The sequence below is a fragment of the Dermacentor andersoni genome, chromosome 1 (genome assembly GCF_023375885.2).
Source record: "Dermacentor andersoni chromosome 1, qqDerAnde1_hic_scaffold, whole genome shotgun sequence".
Classification (NCBI taxonomy): Eukaryota; Metazoa; Arthropoda; class Arachnida; order Ixodida; family Ixodidae; genus Dermacentor; species Dermacentor andersoni.
This window is the reverse complement of record NC_092814.1, coordinates 244,379,737-244,401,728: the sequence shown is the minus strand read 5'-3', so window position 1 is coordinate 244,401,728 and position 21,992 is coordinate 244,379,737. Positions and strand designations below refer to the sequence as shown.

The window sequence follows — 21,992 nt, the reverse complement described above, 5'->3', positions numbered from 1 at the left end:
CAAGTCCGCAATGGCCACACTGAGTGCTGTGTAGACTGCAGAAGCGAATATATCGGGTAAGTACGCTATTACGTTTGTACAAACCGCGCGCTATGGGCTAGAACACGTGTGAGCTTTTTGGCACGTAACCTGTGAAGGATTTTACAGCACTGTGTTGGTGCCATATTTTATTAAAGCACCCAGAACATTGTCCTCTGCACTTTCAGTTTGGTCTTGTTTGTCATGGTCAGTACTGGGTTGGCCGCGTTTGGCAACCAACTGGCGAGCTCGTTTGACTGCCTGATTAGCAGACGCCTGCCCTTCACCACCTGCACATTGAAAACAAAATAGATGTTATAGTAAGAAGGGCTGTAGTTCTTTCCCATGCCATCACTGTTGCGAAGATATAAAGTCCTCTCAATATGAAATAGAAAATACACCAGGCCAATTGTATCGTGCAACCACTTAAGAGTACAACATTCAGAACACAAGCCTACAGCACTCGAACAAGCAGCATATGATGCTAAACTTGCACTCATTGGAAAATGAGGTACTACAGTAGTTATAATGTTCAACTACATGTGCAGTCAAAGCCCGTTTAACAGGGCGAGCATGACAGATGCAGGTGTTGTACAGTTGCACATACCATGACAGGGCACAAAAAATTACCATCCCTACTTAAAGGGACACTAAAGGTTACTATTAAGTCAACGTGGACTGTTGAAATACCATCACAGAAACCTCGAAACGCTTGTTTCGTGCCAAGGAGAGACTTATTTTAAGAGAAAATGCGTTCTGAAGCGTCCGCGTACCTCTAGCGCAGTTCAAATCGCCCGCCCTCCGATCGAGGAGTACTGACATCATGGTCTCATAGTGACGTTGCGCCATCGGTGAGTAGAACAGCGTCCGCAGACGGCGCTACGGCTTTTCTGCGCAAAACGCAAACGCGCGGCCAGAAACAGAGCCAAGACAGAGCCGACAGCAGAGCGAAAGCGGGAGTATGGTGGCTAGCGGAAAGAGAAACGAATTACGTCCCACGGCACACGGAGAGTCCGTTTTCGTTAAACTATAGGCTGCGGCGAGCTCGCAGCGTGGTCGGCGTGGTCTGTGAGAAGTGACGAGCCTTTTCGCACTCGCAACAGGGCAGAAAAAAGTGCGAATCGACGCAAAACTCGGCCTAGAAACGTGCTTCGCCACAGCCAGGGCTCAATACGACCCAAGCTGGCACGAAGCAGATGTCGTTTCCCGCACTGCCACCAGGCGCCGCTACTATACCTCAAACTCCAGCGCAAGACGCCCATAAGCTGGTACTTTATTCTATGACGCAAATTTCGATGCTCGTCGCAATGGACCCTGACACCGACAGATTGGCTCGCGATGGTGGGCTCAACTTCAGCGATTTGAGCACCGGCGAGCGCGACCAGCTGCTGAGGACTCGCACTGCCGGCGCCGTTGCGTACTACGACGGCGGCCTCGACACCGGCTCTCCGGAGCGGGAAAGCAACGAGGGATTCCCACGACATCACATGGACGTGGCATTCTCGCTGCTTGTTCCAAATGAAAGTTTCGCGAGCCAGCAGAACCCTCACAGCACGACGCGATAACAAAACTACTGAAACTCCAAAGTGTGCGCGGCGCAGAGTCGAGCGCGCAGAGTCGAGCGAAAACGAAACCTTTCGAACACCCATATTACTGAAGGGTAACGTCAAAATGTTATTTTTTCTTAGAATCGAATAGACGTAGACAAGTAGCATTTTTTTCCGTCTTATAATCGAATGAAATGATATTTCTAATACGAGTAGTTGAGTATTAGTAACACAAATTATGAGGAGTGCTTTCGTCATCGGGCTAGTACCGGAATGTCGCTGGGGGGTCTCAAATCGTGTCATGCATTTACCTCAATTTCTCGGTTACTAAAGCTCTGTTCGCGATTACATTGACGCCTTAGACGTTCTAGAACATTGCTCTACCACTTTAACTTGAGTTTTTGGTAACCTTTAGTGTCCCTTTAAAGCTGCATCATCGGGGACCCCTTTGGTACAAGACAACAACCGCACCTGCATTCCAAAGAATTAGCCCCACCAACTGCAGCTACCTAGTGTCAGACCTGTTTCGCTTGTGCGAGGCCATATCGGATTGTTGGCGCTCCCTTAGAAAAAACAGCAAGAAATACTGGTGAGAAAGAGCAAAATTTTGTTACAAAAAACAACAATAATTAAGCACCTTATTTTCCTCGCCATATGAACGGAAAAATTTTGCGCTTTGCCCCGCATAACAGCCCGCACGCAGTTTAGAGCTCAGGAGGCTCAAATGAATTCGTTACGAATGACACCTGCAATACCAGCTCGTAAAGACAGGCGCGCTGCAAGAACACCTTCGGCGACGAGCAGTCGTCGATTACGTTTTTGTGGACGCATGCTACGTGACGAGCGGACTTCGGTTTGCTGTCATTAGCAATAACGCTCACCAGCAGGGCAACATACTATTGCTTACAACTTGTCGTTCACGCTTAATGGTCATGCCGTGCACCAGCTGCAAGTATCGCTAACCGCAAACTCAACTGTTCCGCTTAACCCGTCGGGAGCTCTGCCTGAATGAAAACACGAAAAGGCTTGCCTTCTTGTTAGAGCCAAGGCGAAGCACCGGCACGGGATTCTGCTCTGTAGGCTTGTTGTCCAGAAAGTGCTCGGAGCAAACCTGCGTGTTACACATATTACGTTCGTAGGGCGCAAAGTTGAACGTGGCACCAAAATATACACAGATCGAATACTCACTCGTGCATTTTCACTGGGTTGGTAGTACTTCCTACTCACTGCAGCTATCCACCGGTGGCGCAGCTTGTCATTCTTCGTTGCGGACGGAAATCGGTGCAGGCTGAAAACACCGCACCGGCACGATTCCCTACGTGTATTGTGCTCTTCGCAAACAGCGCTAAGCAACCGGCTCCTTTTCCACTGGTTATTTTGGCATCCAAACACGACGCAATGATGCCCAGATGACTTCTTGTCACATTTCCGCACTTTGGAGTCCTAGAGCTAGCGCTTGCCATGTCTACTGGTAGCCGGCGAACACACTTTGGCAGCCCAGTACAATCACAGAACACCTATACAAACTTAGAGAAGGGAAACTGTACCTTCCACAGTGCTACGGAAATAAGCGTAGCGGTGGCGTCGTGAACTAAAGTATGTGACCACAGGTGGCGCTGTACAACAGGAAACGGAAACGGGGTTTTGCACACGCTTCACCAGGTTTGCACACGCTTTACCAGGTGTTCTGTGGCTTTACTGGGTTTCTGGCTGCTGCGCCTCGATCGTGCTCCCGCCAGTTTAGTTGCTGTGTAGCAAACGTAGCGCCTACATATTTATGTAGGCGCTACGTTTGCCACACAGCAACCAAACTGGCGGGAGCACGATCGAGGCGCAGCAGAATACATGTAGCGCTGAGTCATATCGAGTTAAGGCACACTCTGAACTGACTTTTAAGGGCATCCCGAGTAGTGCCGCCGCGCTCCAGCTGTTGCATTTCGTGTAGGGCTACTGACAGAATGCGGTTTCCAGATGGCACGATGGCCTCGACTGGAATAAATGCACACGACACCAAAGATTGAGTAAGCCTGAAAATATTTTATTTGCATTTTACAAGTACAACAAAAAGCACACGTCTACGCATCCACACAAACGCGGTTACATAGTCAAGAACATAGTCAAGAGATGGCTCATTAATAAGGGTAGCACAAACGCACAAGAAAGAAGACCTAAGCTACAAAACGTACGGTCGGCTGCTAAGTATAATAATTTCCCTGTCACCGCGTGTCACTTTTATACAGCATCTTTACAGCACTACCAGGCCGGGTAGTTTGGCGGAAAGAACGCAACAGCTTATACGGCCGTCAGCTGCCTCTTCCTTACGGGTGTCATAATTATCCTAATCTCCGCATCAACGTCGTGCAAGTTCGCATACAGGTATCTGTATCTGAACCATATGTGCCAGCTTAATACACGTGTAGTGAAATTATGATAACCACTGCGTCTTATCAAACGTATTGGTTTTGCAAATGCGCATTACAGCTGACGGAACGACATACTGTAAGTGAAGCACAAGAGAACAAGGACAAAAGGAGGATACAATACTTGAAGAAATGAAGAATTAGTAGGCATACAGCAAACAAGCGATGACGGAGAACACACAATGATGCATCGGGTGTTCTGCGACATCGGTTTCCGTACTTACGGTGTTATGGAGATCAACGGCATAAAAACGTACCTTCAAGCATACTCCCTCAACCTCCGCCGCATTCATTATGATAGTCAACGCCTAAACAAAATGAGGCACTATTCTTTGCCAAGAGTAGACCTTCTTACAGCAAGTCTATGTAATGACTCGCAGACGAAACCAGCATGCTTTCGAAAATGTTTTACCGCCGTAGTATTCGAACGCCAACGGCCAGGAAACACATCGATACCGATAGGCTGTCGGCTGTCGGTGGTTAATCGAGCACAAAAACCTTGACGCTATGACTAAAAAGCAGCTTTAACATTCAAATTAAAAGAAAATCAACTGCCTATTTGCCTGAGGTAAAAAAGCATCCTTAGACACCTCGATTGTTCATGTCAATGGTTTGTGTAAATTAAAAAATTCAGCATGTTCAGCGCCCCTAGCAGAGAAAGCACAAATTAAACTATTCGACCAAATTACAGTAGCTCCACTTGCGCGCTTACGCTGAAACGCGCCTCGATTGATTTTTCGCCCTCTGTGGCCATTTGTTGAACTTGAGAGTGTGCGGGGCCTGGTACAATATGGCGCTGGTCGACCGGGCAATCCGGGTACGAGAGTATGCGTTCGGTTAGTCTGGGTGCGAGGCTAGCGTATTCTGGTCTATAGCATTAACGAGAGGGTGGCAGGTCTTGTTGTGAAACTTAATAAGAGGTACAAATTGAAGATCGTGCAGGTCTACGCCTCTACATCCAGTCAACATGACCCGGAAGTCGAAAGCTTATATGAAGACGTGAAATCGTCGATGGGTAAAGTCAAAACAAAAATTGGAGGACGCTTAAGCTTCGCCTTCAAGAGTGAAACGCGACAACGTTCCCGTCGACCCGCCAAGGGGTGTAAGACAATGCGCTACGGCGCAGCGATCACTTACGAGGCGCCCCGCATCGGACTTTGCACCCACCCATCACGCGGTGAGCGTCGAGCAACGCAGCTTTCGGCGCGGCAACGAAACGTGCGCCTGAGCAAGCGGAACGAACCAAAGAACTCGGTGTCTCGGAGGGGGAAACGATCTACGCCAGCCAAACGTCGTGATCGGCACGGGCAGAGAGATATATAGGTAGTGATCTAAAGAAAGGAAGGACGCTTGATTCTGCAACCCTTGAGAGAGCACTGCGAAGCGTCGTCAGGGGAGAGGGAGTCGGGGCCGCGGCGCGCCTCGCACCGGTCCCCACACAGCCCCAATGCGCGCGTGGCGCGCCACCTCTCGGGGCAGCGCCGTACATTGAAAGGTGGGGGTCTTCTGTGTTTGCCGCAAGATGGCTCGGCGTGTGCGGAAAGCGCAGAAGAAATGTAACGGAAACGTACTTCGCTACTCGTGTAACTGCAATTTCTGTAAGTTACATGTTCATAATTACCGATATACACCGCAGTATAACTTTCTACGGCACATTTCTAAGACAACACCGCATTCCCTAGAGGCGCTTTTGTACCGCTTTGAAGCATCAAAATCGTGGCTGAGTGGTAGCGTCTCCGCCTCACACTCCGGAGACCCTGGTTCGATTCCCACTCAGCCCATGTTGCAAGTTCTTTTTATTTATGAATTGCCTGCCGGGATTTTTCGCTCACGGCCAACGCCGCCGACACCGACGACACCGGCTTTTCTGCGACACGAGCTCCTTAACGCTGTCGCGTTAAAATACACTATACTGATGGGCGACCTCAATGCCAGGGTAGGCAAGAAACAGGCTGGAGACAAGTCAGCGGGGGAATATGTTATAGGAATAGCAGGGGAGAGTTATTAGTAGAGTTTGCAGAACGGAATAATTTGCGGATAATGAATACCTTCTTCCGCAAACGGGATAACCGAAAGTGGACGTGGAGGAGCCCGGATGGCGAGACTAGAAATGAAATAGACTTCATACTCAGCGGAGAGACGAGAACTAGGAGTCGGATTCCTGATTAATAAGAATACAGCTGGTAACATACAGGAATTCTATAGCATTAACGAGAGGGTGGCAGGTCTTGTTGTGAAACTTAACAAGAGGTACAAAATGAAGGTTGTACAAGTCTACGACCCTACATCCAGTCATGATGACCAGGAGGTCGAAAGCTTCTATGAAGACGTGGAATCGGCGATGGGTAGAGGGAAAACAAAATACACTATACTAATGGGCGACTTTAATGCCAAGGTAGGCAAGAAGCAGGCTGGAGACAAGGCAGTGGGGGAATTTGGCATAGGCACTAGGAATTAGTAGAGTTTGCGGAACAGAATAATATGCGGATAATGAATACCTTCTTCCGCAAGCGGGATAGCCGAAAGTGGACGTGGAGGAGCCCGAACGGCGAGACTAGAAATCAAATAGACTTCATACTCTGCGCTAACCCTGGCATCATACAAGATGTGGACGTGCTCGGCAAGGTGCACTGCAGTGACCACAGGATGGTAAGATCTCGAATTAGCCTAGACTTGAGGGGTGAACGGAAGAAACTGGTACATAAGAAGCCGATCAATGAGTTAGCGGTAAGAAGGAAAATAGAGGAATTCCGGATCAAGCTACAGAACAGGCATTCGTCTTTAACTCAGGAAGAAGACATTAGTGTTGAAGCAATGAACGACGATCTTATCGGCATCATTAAGGAGTCTGCAATAGAAGTCGGTGGTGACCTCGTTACACAGGATACCGGTAAGCTATCGCAGGAGACGAAATATCTTATTAAGAAACGCAAATGTATGAAAGTATCTAACCCTACAGCTAGAATAGAACTGGCAGAACTTTCCAAGTTAATCAACAAACGTAAGACAGCTGACATAAGGAAGCATAATATGGATAGAATTGAACATGCTCGTAGGAACGGAGGAAGCCTAAAAGCAGTGAAGAAGAAGCCAGGAATAGGCAAGAATTAGATGTATGCGTTAAGAGACAAAGCCGGCAGTATCATTACTAATTTGGATAAGATAGTTCAAGCGGTTGAGGAGTTCTATAGAGATTTATACAGTACGACGATAATGGAAGAGGGAATAGTCTAGAGGAATTTGACATCCCACAGGTAACGCCGGAAGAAGTAAAGAAAGCCTTGGGAGCTATGCAAAGGGGGAAGGCAGCTGGGGAGGATCAGGTAACAGCAGATTTGTTTAAGGATGGTGGGCAGATTGTTCTAGAAAAACTGGCCACCCTGTATACGTAACGCCTCATGATCTCGAGCGTACCGGAATCTTGGAAGAACGCCAACATAATTTTAATCCATAAGAAAGGGGACGCCAAAGACTTGAAAAATTATAGACCAATCCGCTTACTGTCCGTTGTCTACAACGTATTTAGTAAGGTAATCGCAAATAGAATCAGGAACACCTTAGACTTCTGTTAACCAAAGGACCAGGCAGGATTTCGTAAAGGCTACTCAACAATAGACCATATTCACGCTATCAATCAGGTGATAGAGAAATGTGCGAAATATAGCCAACCTTTATATATAGCGTTCATTGATTACGAGAAAGCGTTTGATTCAGTCGAAACCTCAGCAGTCATGGAGACATTACGGAATCAGGGTGTAGACGAACCGTATGTAAAAATACTGAAAGATATTTTTAGCCGCTCCACAGCCACCGTAGTCCTCCATAAAGAAAGCAACAAAATCCCAATAAAGAAATGCGTCAGGCAGGGAGATACGATATCCCCAATGCTATTCACCGCGTGTTTACAGGAGGTATTCAGAGACCTGGATTGAGAAGACTTGGGGATAAAAGTTAATGGAGAATACCTTAGTAACTTGCGATTCGCTGATGATATTGCCTTGCTTAGTAACACTGGGGACCCGATGCAATGCATGCTCACTGACTTGGGCAGGCAAAGCAAATGGGTGGGTCTAAAAAGTAATCTGTACAAAACTAAAGTAATGTTTAACAGTCTCGGAAGAGAACAGCAGTTTACGATAGGTAGCGAGGCACTGGAAGTGGTAAGGGAATACGTCTACTTAGGGCAGGTAGTGACCGCGGATCCGGCTCATGAGACTGAAATGAACAGAAGAATGAAAATGGGCTAGGGCACGTTTAGCAGGCATTCTCAGATCATGAACAGCAGGTTGTCATTATCCCTCAAGAGAAAAATGCATAACAGCTGTGTCTTACCTGTACTCACCTACGGGGCAGAAACCTGGGGGCTTACGATAAGGGTTCTACTTAAATTGAGGACAACGCAACAAGCTATGGAAAGAAGAATGATGGGTGTAACGTTAAGGGATAAGAAGAGAGCAGATTGGGTGAGGGAACAAACGCGAGTTAATGACATCTTAATTGAAATCAAGAAAAAGAAATGGGCATGTAATGAGGGAAGATAACCGGTGGTCATTAAGGGTTACAGACAGGATACCAAGAGAATGGAAGCGTAGCAGGGGGTGGCAGAAAGTTAGGTGGACGGATGAGATTAAGAAATTTGTAGGGACAACATGGCCACAACATGACCTTGGTAGTTGGAGAAGTATGGGAGAGACCTTTACCCTGCAGTGGGCGTAGCCAGGCTGATGATGACGTCACAGAAAAGAATATCAACCCTTTTTTCACCTGCGCCAAAGCATCCATGTCTAGACACTAAAGCCAGTAAAGGAAACTACGTTCTTATTTATTTTGCTACTTTGACTTTTATTCGCGAGGATACATTGAGCCTCTTCAATTTTCTTGTTCTCTCTACCCGCGCGCTGCCGAGCCAGCCAGCGCGCATGCGTTTTTCTCGTGTTACCCCGACCACCGCGTGGCGCACTTCGGTGCGTGTTCGTTTTTTTCTGGCCGAATGGCTTTTGTTAGATACGGACGATTTTCTGGCATTACTCGAGTTCACCAGACCACATCGAATCGCCGTCGCACCCAATTAAGGTGCGCAGAAGCGCGTCTAACACGTTCCCAGGCCTGTCAGACAAGTTGGCGACCCCACCCGAGGCGCCGCACGTCCAGACAAGTTGGCGACCCCCACCTCGTGCGCCGCACCTGGAGCTATTGTCCCACTGCTTGATTCTTCCCGAAAATGCAACAGGAGCCTGGCGCGGTTCCAGGTAATCTGGGTCCCGAGCGAAGTTGTTTTGCAGCTCTGAAAGGTCGCTCGAAAACAACCCCCATCCGTCAATAGTGACGGCACTTGCAAGCCATGAGGCAACGCCGGTGGCAAGTCACCCGTCCAACAGTGGAGCCCTTAGCATGGGCACGCATGGACGGGCACGCATGGGCATAGCATGGAGCCCTTAGCATGGGCACCTACCATTAGAGCAAAATGACGACACCTGAGCGGGCTCGACGATTGGCCAAAAATGACGTGATCCCGAGACACCGAAGGGGTTAAAAGCGAGAGACAGGGAGCCGAGAGAATCATTCCTTCATTCATCTCTTTCGAGCTTCTTGCCACGGGCCCCAGCGTCCGATTTGCTGCCGGCCATCAATGACCTTATGACTATTAATTACTTAATCTTTTTACTGTAAATAACGTAACTAAACCTTCTGTTTCATCTGAAAATCCTCCTCAACGTCGGCCAACTCCCGCACTCAACGGCAAGATCCAATAACTGGTGGCAGCGGTGGGATTGTCCTCCAGATCCAATAACTGGTGGCATCGATAAGGATGAACCTTCGTCCAAAGAAGGCCTGAGGAACTGGGAACAGCGAAGAAAATAGAGCCTTCGACCCAGGGAGTCCTGAGGAACCGGGAACAGCGGGCCGATGAACCAGATGGCGTGGTGCTGCATCCGTAAGTGAGTGTGGTTTTTTCCTTTTGATTCGCCAGACTTCAAATTTTTGCGTGTTTATTTTGATAGTTCTAGGAATAGGGAATTTGTTGCATATTGTGTGTTTGCACAAATTATTTAAGGAAAACAGTCCTAACCACAGTCGGGGCAGTGGCCATGGATCTTAGAAGGTTGACGAAGTCAGACTTGTTGTGCGACGGGTTGGGAGTTGAGGCGAACGAACAGATGAAAAAGCCAGCTATCATAAAGACAATTCAAGATAGTGGCAATGATTATGAAAGCATTAAGATTGCTTGGGAGGTGATACAAGAGACACGGGAGCGTGAGCGTCAAGAACGTGAGCGTGAGTGTGAGCGTCAAGAACGTGAGCGTGAGCGTGAGCAGCAAGCACGTGAGCGTGAGCGTCAAGAACGTGAGAGTGAGCTTGAGTGTGAGCGAGGACGGGAAAAGTGAGCGAGGAAATGACGAGAAATAGATGACAGAGCTATAGGTTGGACTTCAGCAATCGCGTCCAGCGGCGGGCAGTGAAGGGGACAACCGTAGCAGATCAAGTGAGGTCGAGCCATGTCGGATGGACCAGTGGATAAAACCGTCCAAGGTTGGAGAGGACATTGCCTTATTATTGGTTCATTTCGAGAGAACTTGTGAAAGGTGTAATTTCGCTCAGGGCACCTGGTCACAGCGGTTGGTGACTTTATTGCCTTGTGAGGCAGCGAACATAGTCGCAAGATTAACGGCGAATGACGCGGAAGACTACGGGAAAGTAAAGGCAGCACTGTTGAGGAGGTACCGAATTTCCACGGAAGCATTTAGGCAGCGATTCAGAGAAGCGAGCAAAAAGAGCGACGAGGGCTACTCAAAGTTCGGGTACGGTTCGAAAACAAACCTTGTTGAGTGGCTTAAGGGCCGGTGCCGAAGTCTACGAAACTAGAGACAAAATTATAGAATGTATTTGTCTCGAACAATTCTGCCGCAGCATTCCACAGTCAGTGAGGTTTTGAATGCAGGTTAGAGAGGCTGTTGACGCGGTAGATAAGGCGACTCGACTAGCTGATGAGTACGAGATGCGACGAAAACTAACTACCGACGACGAGCGTTCAAATGGAAGGGATCATCCGAGAAGGTATATCCACCCCAAAAAACAGACACAGGTAAAAGCTCATGAAGGGAACAATCATAAAGGAGCTAGCAGTTCTCCGGAGGTGGGGACAAAGAAGGTTTATACGCGAGAGTTCGAGAAGAAGCGACCGGTTCGATGTTATCAGTGCTGTAGTGTCTATTAACAGCATTTAGCCAAATGTGAGTACTCGGTTGGCAACTTGAAAAAAAGCATGGGACTTGAGCAATGAGTGCGTATCACCGTGTCACTCCAATCTAATCAATCAGACCGTATCCCGGTCTACGGGAACACTAAAATGGTGTCAGAGGTGTTACTTGGTCTCATGTGAGTGCCAAACCAACAGTCATTCCGTCGTATCATCCCTCAGCAGCAAGCGGCAACCGGCAATCGCAGCCATGGCACACACGCTCCTTCCCTTTCCAAGTTTCGACCTTCGCGCCAAAGACGCCAACAATACTGGCCATGAATGGACCAAGTGGATAGAAAGGTTCGAGAACTTTCTTTTAGCGTGTGATATCAAGGCAGATGCACGCAAGAAAGCGCTCCTCCTACACTACGTCGGCGAGGAAGTCTACGACATATTTCGCTCCCTCCCCGACAGCCCTACACAAGCTGCAACAGCTACAAGCACGACCCAGACCATGCAGAGCCCATCGACGCCAGAATACGATGCCGCACGAGCGAAACAGAGTGCATACTTCGCCCCGCGAGTGAACTCGACATTTGCGACCTACAAATTTCGCCAAGCCCAGCAAAATGTTGGTGAGCCACTGGACGCCTTCTACGCGCGCCCCCGGCAGCTCTCTCGCCACTGTAACTTCGAGAACGTCGACGCTGAAGTTCAGAACCAAATAATCCTCGCAACAGCGTCGTCTCGCCTTTGCAAATATGCAATGCTTCATTCCCTCACTTTACCAGACTTACTTAAACAATGAAGAATGCTCGAGGATGTCGAACGGGATGTATCCGAAATCGAAAAGAACGCCGATAGCAATGCGGTGGTGCTCGCAGTGCACAAGGAAGGACAGCACCATGGCGAACACCAAAGAAACGGCCGACAAATGCCACGACAAACCTATGCACCGCAACGACCTCGTGTCTCATCAGCAGGTTGTCGCAACTGCGGCGGCAAGTGGCCTCACCAAGGCGGACGATCAAGTTGTGCTGCATGGGGCAAGACATACAAGGCATGTAACAAGGTTGGTCATTTTGCACGATTCTGTCGTTCAACGAGACAAATGGTACAGGCAGTGGACTGTGACAATGGTCCAAACAGGAATTCACAGACAGTCTGCAGTAAGAAGAGTTTTAGTACCAAAGAATCCACCTGCCACCTGTGACACCAGTTCAAGCCGTGACGAGTATGTTTTCGTTGCCATGACCTCACCTCAGGCAGGCCCATTTCCAAAAGTTATTGTCACTGTGAACAATGTGCCCGTCACTTTCATAATCGACACAGGTGCAACAGTGCCAATTGTTGGCGAAAATGACTTTAAGAGCTATCGCCTAAAGGTGAAACTCCAGGAAACATCAATCAGAGTGTTCCCCTACAAAGCTACATCTCCACTTGAACTTCTAGGCAAAGACTCTGTCACAATGAGATACAAAGATAACTGCATTGAAGAAGACATCTTTGTCATTCGAGGAAACTGTGCACCACTCCTAAGCTTCACAGCAGCATCCAACCTGGGGCTTGTCCAGATCACATACCAAGTTAACGAGCATCATGGTGACAAGTCAATCGTGGAAGCATTCCCCAAGTTGTTTAGTGGAGTTGGAAAACTCAAAAACCAACACATTCATCTTCTTGTGGACGACACTGTCTCACCTGTTGCACAACCACACAGGCGTATTCCGTTTGCCTTACGTGATGCCACAGAGAAAGAACTTGAACGTCTCCTGTCAGAAGTCATCATTGAGCCAGCCATAGGACCTACACCGTGGGTGTCCCCTGTGGTTATTGTGCCTAAAGCGCGTCAGCCAGATGAAATTCAAATCTGCATTGACATGCGTGTTGCGAACACTAACATTCAACATGAACGACATTTGTGCCCAACAGTGGATGACATCATTGTTGCCTTAAATGGAGCGACAATGTTCTCCAATATATACTTAAAGAATGAATATCATCAGTTGGAACTTGACCCTTCCTCAAGGCAACTCACCACGTTCTCAACACATGTTGCTTTGTTTCGCTACAAACGACTAACTTCGGCATCAGCAGTACAGCTGAAATCTTTCAGAACACCATACGCCAAGTGCTCAACGGCATCCCCAATGTCCTGAATGTTAGTGATGATATTCTTGTTTTGGGACAAACAAAACAGGAGCCCGACTTGTCCTTGGAAGCCGTTCTGCATCGACTAAATGAAACCGGATTGACACTGAATGAAAAGAAGTGTCACTTTCATCAACGTGAACTGAACTTCTTTGGACTTAATTTTTCAGCTGATGGTGTTCGTCCTGATCCTAAGAAGATAGCAGCCTTCCTACAAATTAAAACACCGGAATCACCACAAGAAGTGAAGAGCCTGCTAGGAATTATCAACTATTCAGGCAGATTTCTGAGAAATCTTGCTGACCTCTCACAGCCTTTACGTGAACTGACATTGAAGGATGTTGTATGGGAGCGGACAGAACGACAGCAAAATGCTCTTGAGAGCCTAAAGCAAGCCATGTCCGTTGCCTCCACCCTTGCTTACCTTGACCCATCCAAACCGACAGAATTGGTGGTAGATGCAAGTCCACATGGACTGGGTGCTATCCTCACACAGCGTGACACTGAAGACATTGTAATGATATCTTATGCAAGTACAGCGCTTACACCAGTTGAAGTCGCTACTGGAAAACTGAACGTGAGATGCTCGCTACTGTATGGGCCATGGAGCACTTCCGCCTCTACATTTGCGGAATCAACTTCCTTTTGCTGACCGACCACAAGCCTTTAGTGAGCATACTGGGAAATTCAAGATCATCACCATCTGCCCGCATTGAGCGCCTTGCTCTACGCATTCAACGGTACAAGTTTGCTGTACAACACACTGCAGGAAGTAGTAGCCCTTCCGATTACCTTTCCAGGCATCCGGTTCCTGAGGCGAAAATGTGTGCCCGTATCTACAAGGTACCTAATCAGTATGTCAACTTTATCCAGCGCCACAACATCCCAAAGGCCTTCTCGGTTCAAAAAGTCGCTGATGCAACGAAAGCAGACCAGCAGCTACAGTCACTTATCAGTGCTATCGAGCACCCCACACTCACCAGCTGAGTCTCAGCTGAACTGAAGCCATTTGCATCTATAAAGACAGAACTAACAACAACGCCCGAGGGCATCGTCCTTCGAGGAACACGTCTAGTTCTTTCCGCTACACTGCAGAGACAAGCAGTGCTGCTTGCCCACAAGGGCCATCAAGGGATTGTGAAAACAAAACAAATGTTAAGAGAAAAAGTGTGGTTTCCAGGCATGGATAAGCTCGTGCATACTTTGATTAAAAGTTGGCTACCATGTCAAGCAGCTGTTCCTCAAGCAATGCAAGAACCTCTTGCCATGAAGGAACTACCCAGTGATCCCGGCGAAGAAGTATCAGCCGACTTTTGTGCTCCCTTCCCAGATAAAAAGTGCGCTATGGTGGTGTTAGATGACTTCTCACGATACCCAGTAGTACAAGTCATACACTCCACTAGTGCAAACAGTGTGCTTCCCTCTCTGCGACAAGTGTTTTGCCAGTTTGGAATCCCTGCACAGGTAAAAAGTGACAATGGGCCACCATTCCAAGGCAAGGAGTTTGCAGCACTCGCAAAAGAATTAGGATTTCGGCGCCATCGGATCACACCTTTGTGGCCTCAACCTAATGGCGAAGCTTAATAGTTCATGAGAACATTGAAAAAGCATGTTCACACTGGTCAGCTTTAGAACACAGATTGGAAAGTAGAGTTCAATACTTACCTGATGTCATACAAGTCTTCAAAACACTTGACTACACAAAGATCACTGTAGGAACTGCTGTTTGGCAGACCGATAAGAAATCTTCTGCCTTGCTACGTTGAAGCTGCTTCGGAAAAGGAAGACGTAACACAGTTGAAAACAACTGCGCTCGAGAAAAGGGCATACAACAAACAACATGCTGATGCACGAAGGCACGCTCAACCACATCGCTTCTGTGTTGGTCAACGAGTCTTGTGCAAGCAAGACAGACACGACAAGTTCACTCCGTACTATGATCCAGATCCTTATACCATTGTCAGTGTTCATGGATCACAAATCAAGGCATCGAGAGGAAATAGAGTAATAACGCGCAACTCAAGTTTTTTTCAAAGATGCCTCTGGCCTTAAACAAGCACCAGCCAAAACATCATTTGACTGTGATGACATCATATATCCTCTACCCACCTCAGTGCCAGATCCTGCACCACCTGTATTGCACCAGAGTTCTCCAATAGAGTGCTACCCAAAGAGAAACAGAAAGCCTCCACGCCATCTTTCTGATATCGCAACCTGACATTGTGACTGTTTGTTGGTAGGAGACATTCACGACTTTTCCCCAATGAACTGTTTTCCGTTTATGGTTTCCCTAATCACACTGTGTCCGCATTCATTTCATTTTCCTCAAGGAGGGTAATGTAGTGTCTATTAACAGCATTTAGCCAAATGTGAGTACTCACTTGGCAACCTGGAAAAAAAGCATAGGACTTGAGCAATGAGTGCGTATCACCGTGTCACCCCAATATAATCAATCAGACCGCATCCCGGTCTACGGGAACACTAAAATTGCCAGGGCCTAGGTCACTATGCCTCGAATTGCAAAAAAAAAAAAAACGCTGGTAGTGCTTTCCTACGCGGGCGGAAGCGACGAAAGCTTGGAGATTCTCCGTCCATACCTCCAGGAGCTACGGATTAGCGGGAAAACCTGTAAGGTATTAAGGGACAGTGGAGCAACCATGGACCTAGTTCACCCTTCTTTTGTAAACGCCCAGGACTATACAGGGAAGGTAACTTGGATCAAGTCAGTGCTAGAGGAACACAGCGTGTGTGTCAAAAGCACGAGTGATAATTTCCGGTCCTTTCGGAGAACTGGAGACAGAGGCAGGCGTTTCGAAGGCGCTACCAATGGACTACCCACATCTCTTTTCATACCATTCGGAGCGTTTGTTACGGGAGTGCGGTCAGGAGTTCGGAGAAGGAAGGGTGCAGGCATTAACCCGCTCGCGAGCACGCCAAATCGCCGCTCAGCTGACCAAGGACCCCATGCAGCGGTGGCGGAACACGAGGAAGCGCATTCCCTAGTAGAACCTCGTACAACGGAGGAAAAAGAAAACAGTGTGACAGCAGAGGTGCCAATTTAAATGATCCCCGTAGAAAACTCGCGTAGCGAAGAAAGGTCGTCAGTGGAAGTAACAGAAAGGGAGAGCAGCTCTGTACTTTCACCTGCCTCTGGGAGCTTTGACAGGCTTCTCCAGGTGGACAGGGAGTCGCTCAGCGCGGAACAACAGAGGGACCAGACTCTGACACGTTTACACTACAACGCAAAAGAGGGTATAGCTAGGGGCAACGTGACCATCCACGAAAAGGGAGGACTGCTGTATGGAAACTACCGAGATCGTCGATCAGTTAATCGTTCCGGAGAGCTATCGGGCGGATCTCCTGACTTTGTTTCACGGAAATGGCTGGTCGGGCCATCTAGGAATCAACAAAACGAAGGAGAGGCTCTTGTTAAAATATTACTGGCCAGGATGCTTTAAGGATGTGGAAAATTATGTAAGGTCCTGTGACGCGTGTCAGCGAGTTGGAAAGCCGGGAGATAAACGCAAGGCACCTTTAAAATTGGTTACCTTAATCACGGAGCCATTCCGCCGGCTGGTGATCGACACAGTCGGGCCTTTGCCGCCGAGCCGATCAGTGTGCAAGTACCTTTTGACCATGTTTTGTCCCGCGACAAAGTTTTCTGAAGCGATTTCTTTGAAGGAACTGAGCTCCACCGAGGTACTCGACGCTCTGTTGTCCACGTTTGCGCGGATCTCGTTTCCTGCAGAGATACAGGCTGACCAGGGCACGCTATTTACAAGTGCTTTAACCACGACGTTTCTAGAAAGGCGTGGTGTGCGGCTGATACACAGCTCCGTGTACCATCCACAATCAAACAGCGTTGAGAAGATGCACTCAGTGCTTAAGAGAGTGTTACGTGCATTGTGCCATGAACACAAAGCAGACTGGGAGGACTGTTTACCCGCAACCCTGTTCGCGTTGAGAACGGTCCCACATAAGGCGATGGGGTTCACTCCTTTCGAGCTGGTGTATGGTCGGACGATCGTTTCCCGCCTCAGAATGTTAAGAGAAATGTGGGAAGGAACAGGTGAAAGCCAGACGGGGGTGAGTTACGTTTTAAAATTGCTGGATCGCTTAAGTGTCTCGCGAGAACTGGTTGAAAAAAAACCTAAAAGAGGCCCAGGAAACCGCGTAGGCTTACTATGACAGAAATGCGCGCAGGCGAACATTTAAGGTAGGTGACAGGGTCATGATCCTAAGGCCTTCACGAAAAAACAAACTTGAGGTACAGTGGGACGGACCCGTAAAGGTTACCTAGAAGATATCGGATACTAACTACACCCTAGAAGTTCCCGGAAAAAAGGAATGAAGGAATCATTTACCACTGCAATTTAATGAAACCTTATTGTGGAAGGGAAGAGGTGGTAAACATGGCGGTAAACGCGTCTGAAGAAGTAGTGGTCGAACTTCCAGTTTTAGGGACAGTGACAGATGCGGAACGCTTCATTGAGGACAACCTGAATCTCTCTGTAAACCGACTGGCTGTCGAGGCCGATCAAGTCAGCGACCTCCGGAAACTCTTTGAGGAATTTTGCCAATGCTTCAGTAGCCGGCCGGGGAGAACGATGCTCATTACTCATGAGATTGAGTTGACATCAGACGAGCCCGTCCAATCCCAACCGTACCGGGTCTCACCTCGTCAGCGAGAAATAATGAAAGTAGAGATCAAACGAATGCTTGAGTTGGGAATCATTGAGCCAGCAGACAGTGATTACACTTCCCCGATGATTCTCGTAGAGGCGAGCGGAAAAGAGCCGCGTCCATGTGTGGACTATAGGAAAATGAATGCGACTACCAGGGACTTTACCCTATACGCCTCGTGCACCGCCTATAGAGGCGCCACTGAAAGCCACCTAGCGGACGCTTCCAACAGTACACGCGGGAGCAGTAGCAGACGACATCCCTTTGCAGCAAGGATGGCTGAAGTTCGCGGCTACGATTTCTCCTTTGTTCGGGTGCCAGGCTGCTGCTTCTGCGGTGACCGCTGTAGGGGAGATGCTGACCTCTGTGCGAGAGGGTATTAACATAATGTTACCGGTGTTTGGTACAACATGGTCCACATACGTGCAAGGTGTGTCCCGCAGACAAACGCCATGAACCCCATTTACATAACGTGGAGCTCATGTTCACTAGCCGATAAATTTTGTTGAGTGATGCGATCTCTCGATGGTTTTTTTATTCTACCCTTGCCGCAATGCTGCTTCTGTACCTGAATAATAAGCACCCGTCTTTAGTGCAGACTTATATCAAACAAATCCGCACGGTGCAATCTCTGCATATGCCGTTGTGATTTTTCTGCCGATAAATACATGTGACATCGCCGAATAAGTGCAGTCGAAGTCGCCTCAAGAAGAGTAATTGCCAATTTATTGATGGAAACGCGTACACTAGCCAACGAAGTCACCAAACACACGGGTTAATAAAAGCGCGTGTTAGTGCTGTACCGCCGATGCAATTCTGCTGCATACGCCGATGAACTACTGTTCCCGCTGCAGTTTGTGTAATTTTAAATTCCCCAAGGGAGCTGCTTGGAAACGTACAAAGCTAAAGACTGACTAACTTTTCAGTACTTTTTTGTATTACTAGAGAGAGGTGCCACATGATATATTTAAAGGCAGAGCAGCGCCAGTCAAAGTAGACGAGCGCTGGCGGCAAGGCCCGGTTTAGTCGTCTGCAGCGTAAGTATAAGAAAGAATTCAGTTGAGTACAAAACCCGCATGCAAGAAGGGACTACGTTGTGAAACAAACAAATCACTCGGCGTGTTAAGTTTGCTCAGGCAGCATCGAGGTGTGATGACTTCCCAAACGGGACGCGAACTTTTCAGCGAGAAATGGAACGAAAATACCATATGCAGCAGCTATTAGCAATTCTCGCCCTGAACTACCTATTTTCTAAACACATTTCCAAAAACGCAAACAATATCTAAGATGCCCTCGGGCGAAAAGAATAAAGCTGTTAAAGAAGCACTTCCTTGGTATCATTCCGATATGACACAGCGTGATTTATACCCTTTACAAACAAGGCAGGGTGAAAACTTCGCAGCTCAAAAGAATCGACAAGAGTTATGCATGGAGCAAATAGCAACAGTTAAACATGTGCAAAGCCACGCATAAAATAGATGTAAAAACGTGAAGTGCGCTACAGCTGGTGCGAGGATTTACCGCGCCACATGAAACCAACAATTTGAGTTCTTGCAAGCTTCAGTAGCTTTAACATACAACGCAATGCGCTCGTGCAGTCGTGCTGCCTAGCTAGCGCAACGCGGTAAAAAAGCGGAAAACAATATAAGCGGCAAACAGCATTCCGAACTTTAGCGAAATGCCTTTAAACCTCATGCCGCACTGCAGACGAACTTCGTTGCTCACGCGTCTATGATCGAGTGGAAAAAAACACCGACGAGACAAAGGAAAGGGTGAGAACAAGAAATTTCCCTTCGAAGCGACGATCTATTTTTGCTACCGTTGCTCCCGCTGATGTGGCTTTGCCGGGAATGATTACAACCGCATCGCCGGCACGTTTTCACCGGTATTTGAGCCCCCCACCCTGCAACAATTCTTCTTCGACATTCTCTGAAGCTTTGGCCACCCCACACGTGCGAATGGTGTTGCCTATCTTGCTCTGAAAACGTGAATAAGACAGAGAAGCACGATCAACGACACAACAAACTACGGCGCGCGCCAGGCTCCTCTCCCGCGTGTTCTGCGCAAGACCGCCACCAGTGGCGCGTCCGTCGGCGTGCACGGCGCGTATACCTAACATAGAAGAACGAGTTGAACGGGTGGGCGGAGCCCAGTACATTTCAACAATCGACTTAGTTAGGGGGTACTGGCAGGTGACCATGTCAGAAAGCTCAAGTCCCTACGCAGCATTCACTTCCCCGCTTGGCGCATTCCGACCACTAATGTTAAGTTTCGGGCTTAAGAACGCACCGTTTAGCTTTTCCAAGCTGATGGATATTGTTTTGAAAGACCTACAAGATTACGCTATCCCCTACTTAGATGATGTGGCCATCTTTTCGAACAGCTGGGACGATCACATAGAGCACTTAAGGAACGTGCTGGCACGTCTACGAGACGCGGGTCTCACGGTAAAGGCCGAAAAGTGCAACTTTGGGTGTTCGCAAGTTACCTACCTAGGGCATGTCGTAGGACAAGGAACGCTGCGGACCTCCGAACTAAAGATAGGGCCTATCAATAACCTTCCTGAACCGCGAACTAAGACGGATGTCAAAGCCTTTCTGGGGCTCGTCGGATATTACCAGCGGTACATTCCAAGTTTCTCACAGGCAGCAAGCCCCTTGACAGACACCCTCCGAAAGGGAGAGCCCGAAAAAGTTCGATGGAATGAGGCCAAAGAAACCGCATTTCAGCACACGAAAAAGGTTCTGAGCTCAGGACCAGTGCTTCGGACCCCCAATTATTCTAAGGAAATCGTGCAGTGCGACGCTAGTGGCAGAGGTTTGGGAGTCGTCCTCAGCCAGGTGGGCGAAGACGCGGAGGAGCATCCGGTACTGTATGCTAGCCGAAAATTAACGTGCAGAGAGGAGGTGTACAGCGCTTCCGAAAAAGAATGCGCCTGCTTAGTTTGGGCAGTCCAGAAATTATCTTGTTATCTGTACGGAGCGAAATTCACTTTCGAGACCGACCACTGTCCTCTGACTTGGCTCAGACACATGTCCCCTAGGAACGGACGCTTGCTCAGATGGAGTCTAATTCTCCAGGAATATAACTTCACCGTCCGTTACAAAAAGGCCGTGTTAAATGGGAACGCGAATGGTTTGAGCCGGTTGTTTGGGTAAACCGATTTATTACCTTCCCCCCTTTGACTAACGAGGTAGGAAGTGTTATTATATGGGCTGGAAGTCATACTTGTAGCTTCAAAACTTTGCTTGTGTGTAGTGATACAAGTTGTTTTGAGTAATTATTTAACTTTCTCCCGTTTCTTTTGCAACGACAATATCACTCTGGATCGGCATTCAAGGAGATATGGAACGCAGTTTAGAAAGGTAGTTGGGACTGCTTTATCAAAATTGGGGAAAGAAAAGGTCGGGGTTCATTTTGACCTAGTAATAGCCTGGCGAGTCAGGGGGGAAGAGCCTGCGCTTGCACGTGGTGCAGTGCTATGTTGTTTCGTTTGTTTTACGTACGTTCTCCAGGGCCCGGGATCCCGAAGTTCGTCACATGAGGCTCGTCACCAGTACCCTACATGTTCTTTCAGCGTTCTTCATGGCCAGCGAATTGATTTCACCGGCTATTCCGAACTTCCGGGGCGAGGAGGAGCTGTTAGATACGGACCCTTTTCCTGGCATCACTCGAGTTCACCAGACCACATCGAATCGCCGTCGCACCCAATTAAGGTACGCAGAAGCGCGCCTAACACGTTCCCGGACCTGTCAGACAAGTTGGCGACCCCCACCTCCTGCGCCGCACGTGGAGCTATTGTCCCACTGCTTGACTCTTCCCGAAAGTGCCACGGGAGCCTGACACGGTTCCAGGTAATCTGGGTCTCGAGCGAAGTAGTTTTGCAGCTCTGAAAGGTCGCTCGAAAACAACCCCCATCCGCCGATTGTGACGGCACTTGCAAGCCATGAGTCAACGCCGGTGGCAAGTCACCCGTCCTACAGTGGAGCCCTT

General features: G+C 48.4%; 1 pseudogene; it reads left to right on the top strand.

Moving 5' to 3' along the window:
- The first annotated feature begins 11,433 nt into the window (after positions 1 to 11,433).
- LOC126547994 (uncharacterized) lies at positions 11,434 to 12,378 on the top strand (annotated as a pseudogene).
- The last annotated feature ends 9,614 nt before the right edge of the window (positions 12,379 to 21,992 follow it).